Source organism: Camelus bactrianus, chromosome 35, assembly GCF_048773025.1.
Source record: "Camelus bactrianus isolate YW-2024 breed Bactrian camel chromosome 35, ASM4877302v1, whole genome shotgun sequence".
Lineage (NCBI taxonomy): Eukaryota > Metazoa > Chordata > Mammalia > Artiodactyla > Camelidae > Camelus > Camelus bactrianus.
The window spans coordinates 29,423,322-29,440,635 of record NC_133573.1 but is presented as its reverse complement, the minus strand read 5'-3'; the positions used below and the strand labels follow the sequence as shown (position 1 = coordinate 29,440,635).

At 48.4% G+C, this 17,314-nt stretch overlaps 1 long non-coding RNA gene across 1 annotated transcript; it reads right to left on the bottom strand.

Moving 5' to 3' along the window:
- Positions 1 to 12,158: 12,158 nt before the first annotated feature.
- Positions 12,159 to 13,927, bottom strand: LOC141576031 (uncharacterized). Its single transcript, XR_012504246.1, has 2 exons — positions 13,548 to 13,927; positions 12,159 to 13,454 (listed from the first exon to the last, which is right to left on the bottom strand). It is a non-coding gene; the product is annotated as an uncharacterized LOC141576031 (long non-coding RNA).
- Positions 13,928 to 17,314: the final 3,387 nt, after the last annotated feature.

Below are 17,314 nucleotides of genomic sequence, written 5' to 3'. Positions count from 1 at the left end.
CTTCTGAAGCGTCTAAGCTCAAAAGAACTTGGGCCTTACTCGCCTCTTTTAGGGACCTATTAATGCTTTAAAAGGTTTCTAAACGCGTTATACTGTTTCTGTCACTTAATTTAAACATTTATTGTTGAGAATGGAAATGAACAAAAATCTCTTAAAAACCAGAAGTTGCTTCCCTTTGCATTTCCATTTCTCTGCCTCGAGTTCCTCCCCTTCACTGATGGTTCCAACATTCTCGACACCAGTTAACAGCACTCACATCTAAACAGCTCCTCCAGGTCCAGAGAAACAGAGGAAGACCCTGGGAAAAACGGGCAGAGCCTATAGATAGGACATTCCCGAAGCAAGAATTCCACAAGGCCGGCGAATGCGAAATCTTCCCTCCGTGACGCCAGCAGGACCCTTACATCTCACCAGCCTGGCTTTCCTTTACTTCCCAGCACAGAGCCCCCGTGTTGACACGCCCTCGTGCGCAGCATCTCCAGCCTTCTGAGACTTCCTTCCAATTATCCGGAGATTTTGGGGCTTCCATGGTCCGAAGGGCCTGGGTCCTGCTTGCAAACATCAGGCAAAGAGGGGGAGAATGGGGTTGATGGGGAGTCATGGGGGTGCTGTGCTGAAGGATGTGTGCCCAGGGTGGGAGCCCCCTTCCCGGTCTGGGTGCTTGACTGCTGCCCTCAGGTGCGTGACTCTCGTGGTTCACTGTCATTGCTCGACACTGTTGCCTAAAGGGGGCCCCCAGAGTGGCCACCCCAAAGGCTGTTCCAGCTTCGCCCACACCCTCTGTGGGCACCAGACCTCCCCGTGTCACAATCCATTCACCCCCCTACCCCGTGGACTCTTCCACTATGAACACATTGTCTTCTCTCTGAATCCTGGGTCGGGGGTGCCTCTTCAGTGCTTGTCTCCTGCAAAATGCACCTGCCCCAGGCCACCTGCAGGGCTCTGCACCCCCCCATGTCCTGGGAACACAGAGTCACCCCAGGCCACCTGCAGGGCTCTGCACCCCCGTGTCCCGGAAACACGGAGTCACAGTGATTTGTGTCTCCCTGCTGACATGATTTTATGAATGTCACCTCACTACACCCCTTATACTAGCTATCACAACTAAATGAATTATCACAACAAAAAGATAATTTTTGCCCACAAATCAGCCAAGATTGAAAAGCTCTGGGGAAGTGGATGCCCTCGCATGCTGTTTGTGGGAGTACAAACTGTCACGACCCTTTTGGATGGCCCCTTTGGCAGCCCAGACACAAATCTTAGCGAGGCAGGCAGACCTTTTGCTTGTCCAGTTCCGCTCTTGGAATTCATCCTACAGGAAAAGGAGGTCCAAGTCCAGAAAAACTGAAAAGTAAGGATGGCTGTTACAGAAAAGGCAAAAAGGAAATAAAGGCCACTGAGGGCTGTGGTAGGAGGCTGGTGCGATAAATCCTGTTAGCGCCACGCAGTGCGCTGTTAGGCGCCGATGAAATGATCAGCTCTTCCACATCTGTACTTACGACCGACAGTGACATCCAGAGCACAGCGCGGCATGACGGAAGGAGGTGATAGATCTCAGGTAGCAGGTCCCACTGCTTCAAGGAAAACCACACCCACAGACCGGACCAGGGAGCAGGAGATGAGGGGGAGGCGAGAGGCCGGGCTGCACTGACAGGGGAGCTGGTCCCCGTCGTGGGACTGGTGGTGGTTCTACTTGTTTATGGCTTTCTTTATTGATTTAATATTTTTACCAAAGATTCCTTTTAGTTTCTCGTGGCCACTTGTGTAGTTGCGGTTCCTATAGGCTGGCCTCTGGAGAAAGTTTTATGGACATTTTCAAGCGAATTTCCACGAAACCTGAGGTGGGCCTCCCCGTGACCCCATCTCTAAATGAGGCAAAGCGAGCTGGAGTGATTTTCCAAGTTCATAAAACTCGTGACCCCTGCAGCCGAGATCTGATCTGGCCAGCTTGTCTAACCACAAATTATTCTTCACAATCTAAAAATGGGGTGGCGACAGTATGTTTGTATGGGCATACACCTACTTAGAAAGGAGACAAAGCATTCTCTCACCTTCACGAGAGCTGGCTAGCGCTTGTCCTCTTTTTTCATAAAAGGTTGGAAACAAACAAATGCGACATTAGCAAGGGGTCGCTGGGTTTTTTGCTTTCTGTTTTCCCTCCTACTGGCGGCCAGGCGTACTTCACAGTTAATTTTCTGGTTATTGAAGATACCTGCAAACTGACAGTCTTTCCTTCCGAGCAATGATCAGCTGATTTATTTTTCTGCTCCGCTGCAAACATGCTCACAGAAGCGGTCCCGTGAACACATGAGAAAGCAGACTTGCGACCCACAGGACAGCGTGCACAGCGCAGGTGTGCAGCGGCACGTCTGGTGAGGCAGGTGAGGCTGTGCCGAAGGTGCCGGGGTTCCGTGGGCCCCACAGATCACGCCTGGATGGAGAGCGGTGATGAGCTACACGGCGGGGCCGCACTGGAGTGTTTACTGTGAGAACCAGATATTTACTGCGTTTGCAAGGACACAGGAAACATCGGCAGCTGCAGGGAAAGAGTGCTTCCTGCCGCTCCTGGGCTTCCCACCGCTCTGGGGAGGAATCCCGCACACACGCGCTCAGATACACACGGATGTGACCTCGTCTTCCTCCCGGGAGTCAGAAGGCCCGCAGCTCCACCCCCACTTACAGTCGGGCTGCACGTGCAGGACACACCGTTCTGCTCACAGGGCTACTTCGTGACTGAGCGGGGCTTTAACGCCAGACCCAGCTCCTGCCAGCTCATCAGGGTGAACCCTTCCTGTGGAGTCAGGATGACCCCAAACTGTGGAGTGAAAACACGGGCAACATGTGCTCAGGGAGGAAGTTAAATGTGAGTTTTTGAGAAATTGTGGAAAGGATTGCACACGTGGATGCCCTGGTGGGGGTGTCCGTGCAGGGCCACCGGCAAGGATGGACAGACCACCTGAGGAGGAGACCACTTGGGGACCGCACGAGATGCCCCTTCTCATCCTCAGATGGTCATGAAATTACTGGGACCTAACAAAGCCTGGGGGACACTTGCCCGGAGACTGGCCATTTGGGAAACTGGGCGTGTCCTGTGGGAAAGAGGTCCAGAGGTGCACCTGCTGTACGCTAAACTGCAAGATTTGAATCACCAGACGCTGTAGCAAATCGAACCCAAAGCTGTGGAGTTACATATGCATAAATAAGTAAACATACATATTTAATACAGTTAAACACAGGAGGTGACTAAAAATGTCAACAAATAATAAGGGCCCTTAAATAAGACAAACAAACTAAGGAGAAACAAACAGAATGTTTAGAAGCGAGAAACAAAGAGCTACAATTAAAAAAATCCAGTTTAATTCAATCGTAATTGTGAATCACACAGCTTAAGAGGCAATTAGCGATTTGAAAAATAAATCTGATACAATATTATAAATTGTAGTGACAGAAAAAAATGCAACAGAGCAAAGAAAATTCAAGGAGCCTAATGAAGGGACAGCATCCTAGATTCCATCCGTCAGAATTGGAGAAGGGAGTTGGAGGAGTGAACCCGTGAGGCTTTTCCAGATTTGTTGAAAGACACCAAACCTCAAGTTCAAAAGCCCGGTGTCAGGCAGGAGAGAGTAAAAAAAGTCCACAGCTGGGCCCCTCAAAATGAACTTTTCAACAAAGAGAAGTTCCTGAAGCCTCTTGGCAGGAAAAGTGAGGCTCTTCTCAGAGGCACGACCGTAAGCCCCGAGCTTCGGCTCCAGGGCGACACCAGGAACCAGATGCACTGAACACCCTTCATGTTTGCAGCAAAGAGAATGTAGCAAGCAGCCCCACTGCATCCTCACTGAGACTGCTTTTCAAGAATGAGTGTAAAACAGACAAGAGCTGAGTGCATCTGCCGCCCACAGAACCCGAATAAAGGGAAGTTTTGATTCACAGAACTTTAAAAGGTTAACTTAGAGCACCTGACAAAAATATTACAGACATTCATTGTTCCTGAACCCAGGATTGTGCTGGAGGAGGGGAAAGATACTGATTACACTTTGACTTCTTTATGAAAACCATTTAATAATAAAATGATAGATACGGGGGCTATAAATTAAACTTGGTAGACATTAAAAAAAATGGAGTTTTGAAAAAAAAACTTCAATAAATTCAAAAGATTTCAAGAAAGAGGTAAAGCCAGAAAAGAGGCACAGAGCAGGCCGTGAAACCAGAAGAGCACGAAGTGAGACGGTGAGGGAAGTGCGCGTGTGTCAGCGCCTGCGGGGTGTCGGCTGAGCCTCTTCTCCTGACCGGGGTGGGGGCGAGTGCACCTCTCTCTGTCCTAACGGTGCTGGGGGCCGGGCAGGGCTGCTGGGGGCTCTGGTCTCCTCCCCTCTAGGCCACGGCCCTGACTCCAAGGTGCCCTCTCAGCTCAGGATTTTGGAGTCAGCAGGACGGGGGACAGTAGTGGGGACCAAGGCTGCCTTTTTGACGCTGTGACCCAGCTCCCTGGGAGCTGCCTGTGTTCCTTGGCTCCGTCACACTGAGCTGGGGGGACGAGAGAGGGTACCATGGGTCAGAGGAGGAAGTGGACAAGGGACGCTGAGGGCACCAGTTAGCACTCTCCACTGCAACTGTCAGTGTAAGTGGACCAAACATTCTGGCTAACCTGCACATATTTTAACCAGATTTAAAAACACATAGCTAATTGCTGTTTATAGGAGACACATCCAAATTATGACAATTTAGAAACCTCAGGCATTGAAAAATTTTATTCTTTTAAACTGATAATATATATATATATATATATATATATATATAAACTTCTAAATATGTATGTATATTTACACACATATGCATATATAAGTATTCCTTTAAATGTCCACACACACACACATGCATACACACACATACACCAGACAGATACTTAATAAAGGAAAGCTGGTGTAATACTATTTCATCAGGCAGGAGAGACTTAAAGGCAGAAAGCATTACTAAAGAGAAAGAGGGTCATTGTATGACATAAATGCTTCCATTTCCCAAGGAAAATGTAGCTAAGCTTAGGTGCACCTAATAACAAAGCACTGAGAGGAAATAGTGTTGAAGCTACAAGGAGAAAATGATAGCTTTCAACATTGTCTTGGGAGATTTTTAATACAGCGGCGCTGGGCTCGACTTTCCAGCTATGTGATGTTTGGCTGTTCTTTAAGCTGTCTACGATTCTTAGTGGTAAAACAGCACAATAAAATTATAACAGCTTCTTAATGCTGTACTAAATGAACAGTGTGGGTGATGAACTTCGCAAAGTATCTAGTGCCAAGGAAATGCACCGTAAAACCAAATGCTACTATGATGATGATGATGATGATGATGATGTTCTTGAAGGCGGCAACGTGAGAAAGCAATAGGGGAGGAAAAGCAGTTCTGATCGCCCTGGATAATCAGACAGGAGACAGGAGGCTCTGCAGGAAGGGTCACTTGGGGCTGGGGGATCTGGGAGCCATTTTCAGATAGGAAATAATAATCTTTTCCTTTCAGTTGCTGCTATGACCTCAAGAAAATAAAGGAGGCAATGATGAAAAACAAACAAGCAAAAAGCTATTTGACGGTGGAACTTATTGTTCTATTTGTCTTGGAGGCAAAACACATTGCAAAAAAATACGTGTGTCCAAGAGAAGCTAAGAGGCCTCCAGATTCTTCCAATTTTTGTCTTTAAATAGTTACTGCTATGAAATCCTACTTTTTCTTTCCCTGCCTGAGTAACACATTGGAATGCAGCTCACCCCTTGGGTTTTTAGGTCACTAACCTGAAGCTCTCTAGGTCGCCGTGGAGATGTATCGAAACGTCGTGAAGACCAGGAGCATGGCATGAGGTCAACTAAAATAAAACTCTCCCTCCCCGCCGGCCTTGCCTGCGGGATCCAAACTGTGTCCTCTCACTTCGTGTGGAAACGTTTACTGTGGTGACCGGCTTCCAGATGATGGTGTAAACAGATAAGTCCACGCATGGGTTATGGCTACAGCATCGTGCCTGTGACCCTTCGGGCCTTTCCAGCTGCTTTAACCGTCTGCGCGTGACAGTTGGGTTCCGGATGAGCTCAGCGTCTTTGACTTAGGTACATGCAATTGTCCTGGAAGGAGCCAGTGTCATCAGTGTCACTTAACTGCACATTGTTTCTAAGTCTCTTTGAAAAACTTGAGACACTCAGAAAACACGCCTTCGCCCCTGAGGTTTGTCAGCTAACAGCCCTCCTGCTTTACAAACAGAAGGTGGTTAAACAAGCATTTTTCTAAAAGGCATACTTGGTGGCTCTAAAACAGAGCAATAAAAGTTGCACAATCGGAGGGAAAGAACAGTTTGTTTTGCCCTGTTTATTGCCAGCTAAATGCTAGAAGACTTTTAAAGTAACAGCAACCAGTATAAAGGAGGGGAAAAAATCAAATAAAAATTTTATGACCTTGAGATAAACCTATTGCTTTCTCCCCTTCCATAGTTTTACAAAACTATCTCCACCTTTTGGCACTAGAAACTACATATAATGTTTCACTCTGCAAATGCCAGCAAGGCCTCATATAAAATTATAGCTGGAGGAACAGAGGTGCTGTAAAATGGGGCAGGAAAACCGAAAATTTCGGTGCAGAGTGAAACAGTCCATGTTACGTTCACTCCAATAAAGCGAAATTTATTCTAAGAGGAAAAGAGTGGAATTGAATGTATGCTTTATTTTCCCCAGACAAAACCTTTTAAAAGTAGAATTATAGGTGGCTCTCATTTTAAACAGAGCCTTGCGTCTTGCACCCTGGGTCTGACCGGACCCTTTGCAGCAGGTCTCAGCCGCGAGGGCGCCCTGAAATCTGCAAAGCTTCAACGTGTGCTCGTCTCGGGGCCCTGGGGGCCCCGATCTGGTGGGTCTGCGGTTCCTCCTGGATGTTTCCTTCTGGGAATTTCCAAGTCTCCCCTGCTGATTCCCACGGACAGCCAAGGTTGAGCTCCTTAGCTTTAGAGCAAGGCTGGCTGCGATGAGTCCCCTTGGATGGTAGCGGAGGTTGAAAAATCATCATCAAGTCATGAAGCGGAATGTCTCCCAGAAGAAGCCCACAGCCCGCTCGCCGATGCCCAGCACTGGTGCTGTGGCCCTGATTTTAAAGAGCTATAAAGCTACCTCAGCCACCTGGCCTGGGGCTCCGATCTCACGACCAATGGCGAGTCCCACCCCAGGTGAGCGGAGTCATGGGGGATGGGGAAGAGGAGAAAGGAACTCCCCGGTTCCCATCTTCGCCCCCATCTTGCATGGTGACTGTCCCCGGAGACTCTGTGATGGCCTCCCGGTGCCAGCCAGTAGGGCTCTTTACTTGTATTTGTATTTTGGTTTGTTTTTCCTGTGCAGCCATCGTAGCTTCCTTCCTGGCTCCACAGCTTTGCTTGGGACTGGCCCGCAGAAAGGACAGAGCACGCATGTGCTGAGGGGAGGCTGGGGAGAGACGGGTGTTGGGAAGGGGTGCGGGGCTCTGGGATGGCGAGCGGGAGGGGCCGGGGCGCAGCCTGCCCCGGGCTGGGACCAGGCGGGCCGCTGGAATCTCGAGGCTGAGGCGTATTTGTGACTTACTCTGTGCCTCATCTTAGCCACGGCTCCTGGCCTCCAGCAAAGCTGGGAGAATCAGACTGACTAGAGGTCGAAAATATTCCCCGCTAAAACTTAACGGAATACAAAGTGTGTCCCTGCATCTATCTAGAAAAATGTCATGGACAAGATAGACTTGGAATAGGAAGGACGGATCCCTTCAGTTCAGAAATGTCACTGATCCAGAACAGAAGGTGCTGTTTGCTGCCCGTCTCAGAATATCCCGTGTATGTTATTAATAAAAGGTGCATCCAGAGTGAGAACCGTGACAATAAAAGTTACAAAAGCGGTAATCATGGCGGTATTTTCTAGGCGGTACAGAATCATCCCGATGTACGCGTTCATTCACTCCTCACGGACTCTTCCAGCAAGTGTTTACTACCTGGCTTCCAGGGGTTAAGCACTGTGATGTGTGTCAGACACACAGCAATAAAAATAGAAAGGGTTCTGTCCTTGGGGAGCTTGTGGACGAGTGGAAGCCAGGCGTTCAACAAGTGAAAACCCGCATGGATATATTACTGTGAAGTAGGCGGACAGGTGCCATGAGATAGTTTACCAGAAAGGCCGGCTTTGGTTTGAGTGTTCCGTTCAGAGCACACCCATTAGGGAAGTGACGTTTAAGCTGAGTCTGGAGTGATGAGCAGGAGTGATTTTGGTTGGGACGGAGGGAGTTCATTTGGGGCAGAAGGAGACAGTGCTGTGTGCAGATGATGCAAACAAAGGGGGCGTTCGGGGTATTCATGCAGGTGCACGCCCCTCAGAGACAGGCCGCCTGCCACACACACAGGGCACAGTGGAGGAGCTGGACGTCACCTCGATGGTGCTACCCCCTCCCAGCAAAGATGGGACAAACAGCTGTGTCCAAGGACCACGACTTTCAAGACAAAACAGTGGAAAACTGAGCGTCTAGGCAGATAACCTATTCTGTGACCTTGAGCTGGTGAATTCTTTCCAGAACATTTGTCTGGAATGTCTCCCAGACTGGCTACATGGAGACCTTCCCCTAGTCTTCAAGGGAGAAGGTAATCTGGTAGATCTGGGAGGGAAAGGGCCAGGCCGAAGGTGGGCGTCACAGAGGACGTGTCTGGATCTGAATGACATCGTTCCTTGGACCAGGAGACAGGGCTCGAGGTGTTACTGTGGTGGGTGGTGGGGGACAGTGAAACGGAGCCCCCTGTTCCGTGGGTCACTTCATCTATTTTGTTGTATTTTTCTTGGTGGTGCCCATAGCTGCCCTTTTCAATAGACTGAAATGCTAACGCATTCTGCCCCGAACCTACAATGAAGTCATTAGTTGTGACTATCTCCTCCCTCCCACCCCGTTCCACCCCCTTGCTTCCCCAAGCCCTTCCTGGGGCATTTAGCCCTACACTCACTTCCGCATTCTCCTCCCTTCATGGGAGTGTCTGCCTGCACTGCTGGGATCATCTCAAAATCTGCCAGAGTTTCTAATCTGCTGAGTCTGTCCTGGGGTTGGTTGTATTCTCGGTTTTGATGCCAGAACAGACACAGCCTCGCAGGGAGAGGCTCCTGTGGGGTCACTGGCAGGGGTCTTAGTCCCCTCGGGTGATGGGAGAGAACGGAGCTTGAGAATGACTGACTAGGGGAACGCAGACTTTACAGGATTTGGAAGAGGAAGCAACGGGAAGCTGTCTGAGAGGACAGAGTGGTGCCAGAGGGCAGCTCAGGGCTGTGAGGACTCGAGGGAGGGTCCGCACTTGGAGGGTCTCCGTCCTGGAGCACGGAGGCAGGGGGCTCCTTCTCCTGGGCTGAGAATGTGTGAATTATTGGAAGGCAAGGACGGCTTTTACAAGTTTGGGGAACTTATTCCTGGTATTAAAACAAATGCTTTCGATGGGCCTTTCATATATGTACATATAATTGTGGGTGTGGAGGCACATTTGACTTATAAAAAATGAATAACAGAGTAAAGAGTTTTTAAATAGACATCTGACTTGAGAGGATTATCATCTGATCACAGAACAGCGGTGGCTAAGAGCTACAGAATAATGTTTGTGTCTGTTCTGGACCACGTGCCAGCCCCCGTCATGTGATCAAACACACCAGCGGCCGGGGGTCTCCTGGCTCCACCAGTCCGTCCGCCCTTCTTGGTCTGTGTTCCTTGCCCTCGGGGGATTTGGCTGAGACTGGAAGGCGAACTGCGGGCTGTGAACTCTGCTCACATCACCATCTCCGGGAGGAATCCTTACTTCTGGGCTAGGAACTACTGTGTCCTTTTCCTTAAAAATATTAAATGCGTAATAGATACTTTTTTAAGGTGAGAAGCTATTTTAACAGACAAGTAGACAAATACAGCATTTTCAGGTATTTCTTTTAACGGGACAACAGTCTGAAGGAGACAGAAAGGTCGTTTTTCTTACATGGTCAACGTTTGTCTCCACTGGCCCCAGGTTCCAGTCGGGCTCCACTGGACGGCAGTGTTCAAGGCTTCCACGTACAGTTGTTAAATTTAGGAGAAGAAACGTCAAAGGGACTCTGCCTCTGCCCCGGAAACCCCTCTCCTGGACAGGCAGCCCGGTGGCGGATGAACAAGAGGACTGCCTTCAGTAACGGCCCAGTTTCTATTGGGAAATATCTTTACTTCCACTTGAGAAGGACTCTGGGTGTGTGGCTGTAAAACCTGGAGAAGCATAGCTGGTTTTCTTCCGGGCGTCGACGCTGACTGATCTGAGCACCTCGCGCTCTGTAAGCTGATGGGAAACGTGTCCACGTGGACGTACGTTATACCTCTGTGAGACCATCCTCCTTCTCACTTTCTCTCCTCTCCTCTCACACCCACGGCTCTCCCTCCTGTGACGTCCACACAGGGGCTCACACAGCATCTTCCATCCAGGTGGGCCTGCATCACCATCCGCACCTGCTCAGGGCTGACCATCTCCCGTGGGCCCAAGGATGAAGCCGAGACAGAACGCTGCTCCCCGCCAGTCTGCAGGTGGGTGGGGGAGTCACAAAATATCTCTTCTGGTGAGAGCAGCATCGGCTACAGCCTGAAGCCTAGGGATGCTTCAGGTGCAGGGCAGGTGGGAAGGCGTGTTCCTGGCACACGCGTGAGGCACCAGCGTGCTCCACGTCAGGTGGCTGCACGGGTTGAGGCACACGAACCGGAAACTGGACAGTCAGTGAGCCTGAGCTCAGGGGGCAACGCGGGACTCGGAAGCGAGGGGGATGGAGGGGGGACCGGGCCAGGTCATGAAGGGCCAGGCAGCAGAAGGCGTGCAGAAGCGTTTCAACTTTATCTGAGGGAAATGAGAAGTAACCCAAGTGTTTTAAGCAAGAAATTGCTTGGTTGGATTTTTTCATCATAAAACCCCTCTGATTTCAGTGCTTCCTAGCTTGTTTTCCGTTCTCTCTGGGTGTCTAACGGTGCTCTGCTGTGTTTTCTCCCCCCTCGTCCCCACCCGTCTTTTACTTGGGACGCCCTAAGAAGGAACTACTCTCACTGACTCAGATTCTCTGAAAGGATGGCCCATTAGCGACAACTATTTCCCCAGATCCTGCTGTGTTCTCAGCAAATCCAGCCCCTTGGGGATCTCGTGTGTTAGAGAGAGAGTGCTTTATGCTTTCAGGTTTTGAGCTGCGTCAGAGAAAACACGCACGGCTTCAGAGATATGAGTAGGTTTAGTGTTTAGACGCAGCGAGTGTTTCTCCCTGGAGGCCCAGAAGTGATATTACAGTCCCTAATCTTCACACAGGTCAGCCTGAGACTCAAGTCTCTTACATGACGTGCCTGCCGATCGACTGTCCATCCCAACCGGCATGCTCTTCAGAAGAATCGGAAACCTTCTGGAGGAGCTTACTTTCATTTTCAGATAATTTTACCCATTCTAGAAGGTCTCTTCTTGTAGTGGGCGGAGAATCCACTTTTGTACAGCCTGAGCCATGACCCCCCGCTCTGTTTTGTGGCCCCATCACCACTGCTGTCATGACTACAGTCCGTGATCTGAAGGCATAACTCATGTCCCTCTAAATCTCTTTCCTAGATCAAAAACTCAGATTTTTTTTTCCCATCCATCCCTGGTAACGCAGTTCCTTGTCCCCTCCATACCCTGTTAGTCCCTGGACATGCTGCAGGGTCAGGGCCCTGACCAGACTGCACCGTTCAGACGCGAAGGCGATACCTCACTGGCTGGCTGAGCGGTGCTAGTGGGGCGGTGACATCCCCTCTCCCGTCCCAGCGTCTGTATTTCCATGGATGGGGCTCTGCCGGCAGTGAGGATTCTGGTGCCCACAGCTCAAAGTCTGACTGTGGTGTAGCCCAGACCCGCACCTGTAATTACGGCTGGTGAGGTAACACCCTGGCCGGGATCTGAGCAGCAAGCCCCAGCGTTTAAGGAGTAACTCAGCTGCTTGAGTGCGTAAAACTTCCTCACTTAGCATCCAACCTACTCCAACTGGAAATCCGCAACAGGCTGGAACAGGGCTGTGAGCCAGCCTTTCTGCACGAAAGAAAGCGTCCCATGTCTGCTCTTTCCAACATGGCAGCCACGAGCCACTGTCTGTGGGCCACTCGGGAAGAGAAATTGAACCTTAACATCTCACTTAATTTTAATGAATTTATATTTAAATAGCCGCACGTGGCTAGTGGCTACTGTCTTGGGCAATGCAAGTGTATCAAACCATTCCATGGCCAAACGGGAGGTAGAGGTGGGGGTGAAGAGGAGGTTGGAGAAAGAGAGAGAAAAAGTTTCCAAGATAAGTGACTGTGAGCCAATCTTGTAGACCAAGTATTGGAAGAGAATGAGATCCTTACTTTCTAGTATTAATAGATCTCATAGGCTAATTAAAAACACGATAGCTATACAAACACAAAATTTTACAAAAATTGGTGAGTTAAGCAGTATTGATTATCTTCTTACAGGTAAGTGTAGGAAAATTGCCTAACTGTGTGCACACACTAAGCAAGGGAGCCTGAATTTTAATTATTCATATGTATATTTATCATACACATTATGGTATATATATATTTTAATTATATATTTATATCTACTTATTTATATAGAGTTTATCTCACGCTTTTGATGGCATCTGCGTTGTCTATGATATATTGACTTCAATACACTGTGTATCAGCTGTGCGCGCAGACCTGTACATGTGCGTATGTGTAGGATGTATGTACCCACGTACATCTGGATACATGTATGCGTTCCCATGCATTGTGTATATTACCTGTAATGAGCTGGGAAATTTCATCGGTCAGGAAGAATATTTCTAAGTGAGAAGCTTCCTTTCTGTACAAAACAAGGATGGTGAGCAAAGTCATACGATAAACTTTGAAAAGGGCGTCAGCATAGCTGTAGAAATGACACTATTATATGTATTTTTGTTTCCTTTTGGAAACTGGTCATTGATCAACACATTTTGTCCCCCACAGCACGGTAGCACCATGAGGTAAAATAGAAAACGTCTCTTGTTCGCCGACAGCCGGTCTTTGACATTTAACTCTCCATCTGGTCTCTGGACTTCCTCTCCAGACAGTGGCTGCAGCCAGGGTGAGCTGGTCTGGGCACCACTGGAGTGTCAGAAATCTGGGCCGATGTTTTAATTTCGCTATTTTAAGTGAGGTCTTCAATCCCGAGTCATGAGTCAGAGATGGAAGAGATTTAGAGACTGGACCTAACTCCTTAACTGAGAGACGAGAAGCCAAAGCCCATCGCAGGGCAGTGACCGCTCCGGCCTCAGGGCGACTGCCTGTGGCGGCTCTGGGCGGGCTCTCAGCAGCTCCCGCGCCGCGTCTCCGCATGCGTGATGAAGTCAATCTGTTTATCTGTTGGCCCGGATTCTTATGTGATTTGTGATTGATACTTGTCTTCCTCGTTCAATTTTACTTCCTTCCTCCTTAAAAGAGAAAAAATAAAGTTGAAGAAAAACACCTCTGTAGATAATAATAATAAAATTTCTGCAAAAACAGGAAACTTAAAAATGCAACACCCTTTGCAGCAGTGAAGTAAACAGGAAGTGAATAACATAAGGTCTGTTGTGAGTGGCGTAGGTGTGTCACCTCTGCCCGTCAGACACACGTTTCAGGGCCAGGCCCGATGCCGGGGTGGTGACAGCAGTGGTCCCCGTAGTGTCTGCCGCGTCCTGAGCCCTGACTCCTCTAAGGCCACCGCCGGCTTGCTGGGGCTGCACACGCAGCACACAGCCGGAGGGCAGCGGCACAGACATGTCTTTTCTCACAGTTCCAGAGGCCAGAAGTCTGAAGTCACGATGCGGCGGCGGGGCTGCCTCCCCAGCCGCTTCCCTGCTGGCTGCGCAGACGCCGTCCCCTCCCCATGTCCTCGCAGAGGCGCCCCTGTGCTCCTCTGGGTCCTGATCTCCTCTCATAAGGACGCCAGTCACGTGGGGCTAAAGCCCGCCCCAGTGGCCTCGTTCTCATCCGGCTGTGAATCAGACGTTTCATTTTCCATTTTAAAATAGATGTTTCATGTTGTTTCTAGAAAATGGTTAAAGTAAATTGTTATAGATCAATTATTCCAATTTGCATTTCAGATTTTATGTTTCCATTAAAGCTGCAGCTTAGGATGGGATCTCTTCACAAATCTTTAGTTTAAAAACAAATTTCAAAATAAGAATTTCCCAGTGCTTATTTATTGTAGGATATTTGGAAAATGCAGAAAAATGTACAGAACTTTACAAAGCCCAGCCCCACTCTCCGTGCCCAGAGATGAACACCAGGCACGTTCGGATGTGTGGAATCTGTGTTAAGAGATGCAGTCCTGTTATTTCCTTTGTCACTGAGGTTTATCGTGTTCTCTGTACCTCCTTCACTCTGAGCTTTCCCATCCCAGACTCTGGGTCACGTGGGCTTTGGCTAAGAATAATAGTCATGCCAAAATTAACATGCCCCCTCACCTACTATGATTATTTACCATTAGTCTCCGGTCGGGGAGGGGATGAAAATGGACCTTTTAGAACCAACTTTCCCATCAGCGGATCAAAGGCCTGGCTGAGAAGGGAGAGCCTAGGATGACAGTGTACAGTCTGGACAAGCACGTCTCTCAGAGCAGTACCTTCTTTCCTGTGGCTTTCCCTTCTGCGGCTTCTGTGCTTTTCTGAGCATGTTTGACAGCCTTAGTGAGATGGAAATCAAAAGCCACCACTGCAAATGATGTTAAGTGCCAGTTGTGATGCGGGTGTCATTTTTATGACTATTTAGGAATATTACTATTATTATTACTGTCAACAGTAGTGATGGGAGTTGAAGTCAATGAATGTGATTTGAATGTGATTCGAAGTACAGTGGGTTTTGAAGGCTGCTCTTACAAAGAGGAGTGGCTGAGCACAGACGCAGGAAACCACCGGCAGCAAAGACTTTGTCACTGACCTATGGATCTTGGTTTTGGAAGCTGCCAGAGTCATTTGTTGTTGAGATCCAGATGAGAAACTAGCGTGGAATGACAGCGGACAAGTAGCAGACGGCTTCGCAGTAGCAAACGCTAATATCTTGTGTTGATACATCTTCTGGGAATTCACAACCTTCTCCAGGCAGAGGGCCAAGAGATAAGCACCAGAGCCTTGAACTAACTAAGACTGAGGATGGGGTGGGCTGTGTGTTTTGAAGTGTGTTTTCCCAGCATACTGAAGGGCCGTCCTCCCTTGGCCATCGGGAGGTCTATGAGCTGAGTGTGGGGATAGCCCTGGAGGTTGGCACGTAGGTTGGGTTGAGCTCAGCTCTGGCCTGAGGGCTCCGAGGGAGATGACTTGCTCAGTGCACCATCAGCCCATCTCAGCTCTTGCTGAATTTTGCTGCCATTGGTAGCATAGGAGAGAGATAAACAGACTTCCTCATCTGCATGTGCTCCTGCCAGCACTGGGATGTGTGGTGATCACTTCTCCCTGGATATGACATTGATCATTTCAAGAGCTTTCATGTATGTGGGATAGGCTGACACTTTGCAAGGTCTATATGCAATCATGAGATTTTATGGTAACAATGAGGTGGGAAGCCCCATAAAAAAGACCTGCAAGACCCCCAGGCAGGCCCACTACTCTCCTGCCAGTTCCCTGGCCCAGAGGCTCTAGCTCACTATTTGCCTCTGAAATGGCTTACTTACCCCTAAAATTCTATTGGTTCCCTGAGCTCACTCCTGATTGGTTATTTCTCTCCCTCCTGATTGGTCCATTTCTACAAAGCTTGTTCCTAATTAGTCAACTTTTGTTATACCTCATTTGCATATGATGTTGCAAAGTGTAAACTGACAGCCTATAAAAGCCTGTGTAAACCTGCAGACGGGGTCCAGAGCTCGGAGTGTTAACTCTTATGGACCTGCTGATGTAATAAACCTGGGTTCTCCAGCTCTCCGAGCGCTGCTTGGTCGTCTCTTGCCCGGATCCAGGTTGCTGTCACAACTGAGCTATAACACGTTTTTCTGCAACAACAAGAGAAAATTCTCCAGGATGTCTAAGTTTCACCAGCTGCTTATAATGTGACAGTTTTGTGCTTTATCATCAGTGAATATCTGGTTGCTTGAAAGCTTGTTTTTAAACAACAAGGCAACACAAATGTAGCTTGAGTTTCTTCAATTTCTGTAGCTTTCATATTTGTTGGCTTATTTACCCTAATGAAAAATGAGTTAGCTTCTTAGCTCATTTGTTGAATACTTAATGAAATAAGAAGTAGAGATTTGGATAAGTTAATAAACTTAGGGCTTATGTTTTTCAAAGCTAATAATTATTTTCTCATTTAAAAAAATTATTAGCACCATGCCACGAGGAAAGGAAAGAACAGGAGAATCCATTGGCTTAAAGAAGAAATTATATTAAGTGTCTTCTTGGCCATGTATCATGAAGTGACTATAGGCTTTGGATGTGTCTTCAAAAGTAATCCAGCTTTTCCAACTATTTAGGGCAGAAGAGATGTCTATATATTCTTGTGTTGAAGACTCAAAGTATAGGTTGGCCAGGACTCCCGTATATGAAATTAGAAGGGTACAATGGTCCCACAGCAGTGTCCCAGCACTCGGAGTTTTACCAGTCTTGTCCCTGACATAAATTCACTGGTGATGTGTAGAAATCAGTGGCTTTGAAATGTACTCTGGAGGTCTTTACTCCCTCATCTTCCTCCTATAATTGAGACCATTAACAATACCACTGCCTTTATCAGGCTTCATTATGATATAAAAGTACATGGAAATGAGAAACGCCTCCATTCATTAGTCTGAGCCTTACCAGTGCTTATAAATCAAATAACATCTGGCACCAGGCAATTCAGATCTTTTGGCAAGCATTTTTTGTGCCTTCATGTTTGGCCAGGTTCTAGGCACTGAGGGGGATGTAGAAAGGATGCAGAAATGTCACTCACACATTTTCCATAGAATTGATGTGACAGGATGAATACGTAACATTTCAAAAATGATGCTTGGTGGGGTGTGATTCAGTGCCAGAAAACAAGGCATCCATTGAGGCCACGGGCAGCGAGAGAGGGGGTGGGGGATGCACACGGAAAGGGTGGGACCGAGAGAGGCCGGCTGACAGTGGGACAGCCTGGGCAGAGGACCGGGAGGAGGGGGACCCTGTGCACAGAGCCGCTGCTCTCTCCTGCTCCCGCGGCCCTTCCACTAACCTTCCCTTCAGGCACTCATTCACCACGTTGCCAAGCCCGCGGCAGCCTTAGAGGGCAGAACTGAACCAGCTGGTGGAAATGACCAAGAAGCACAATTTAATGATAAATTAACACTTTCTGATATTCAGAGTTT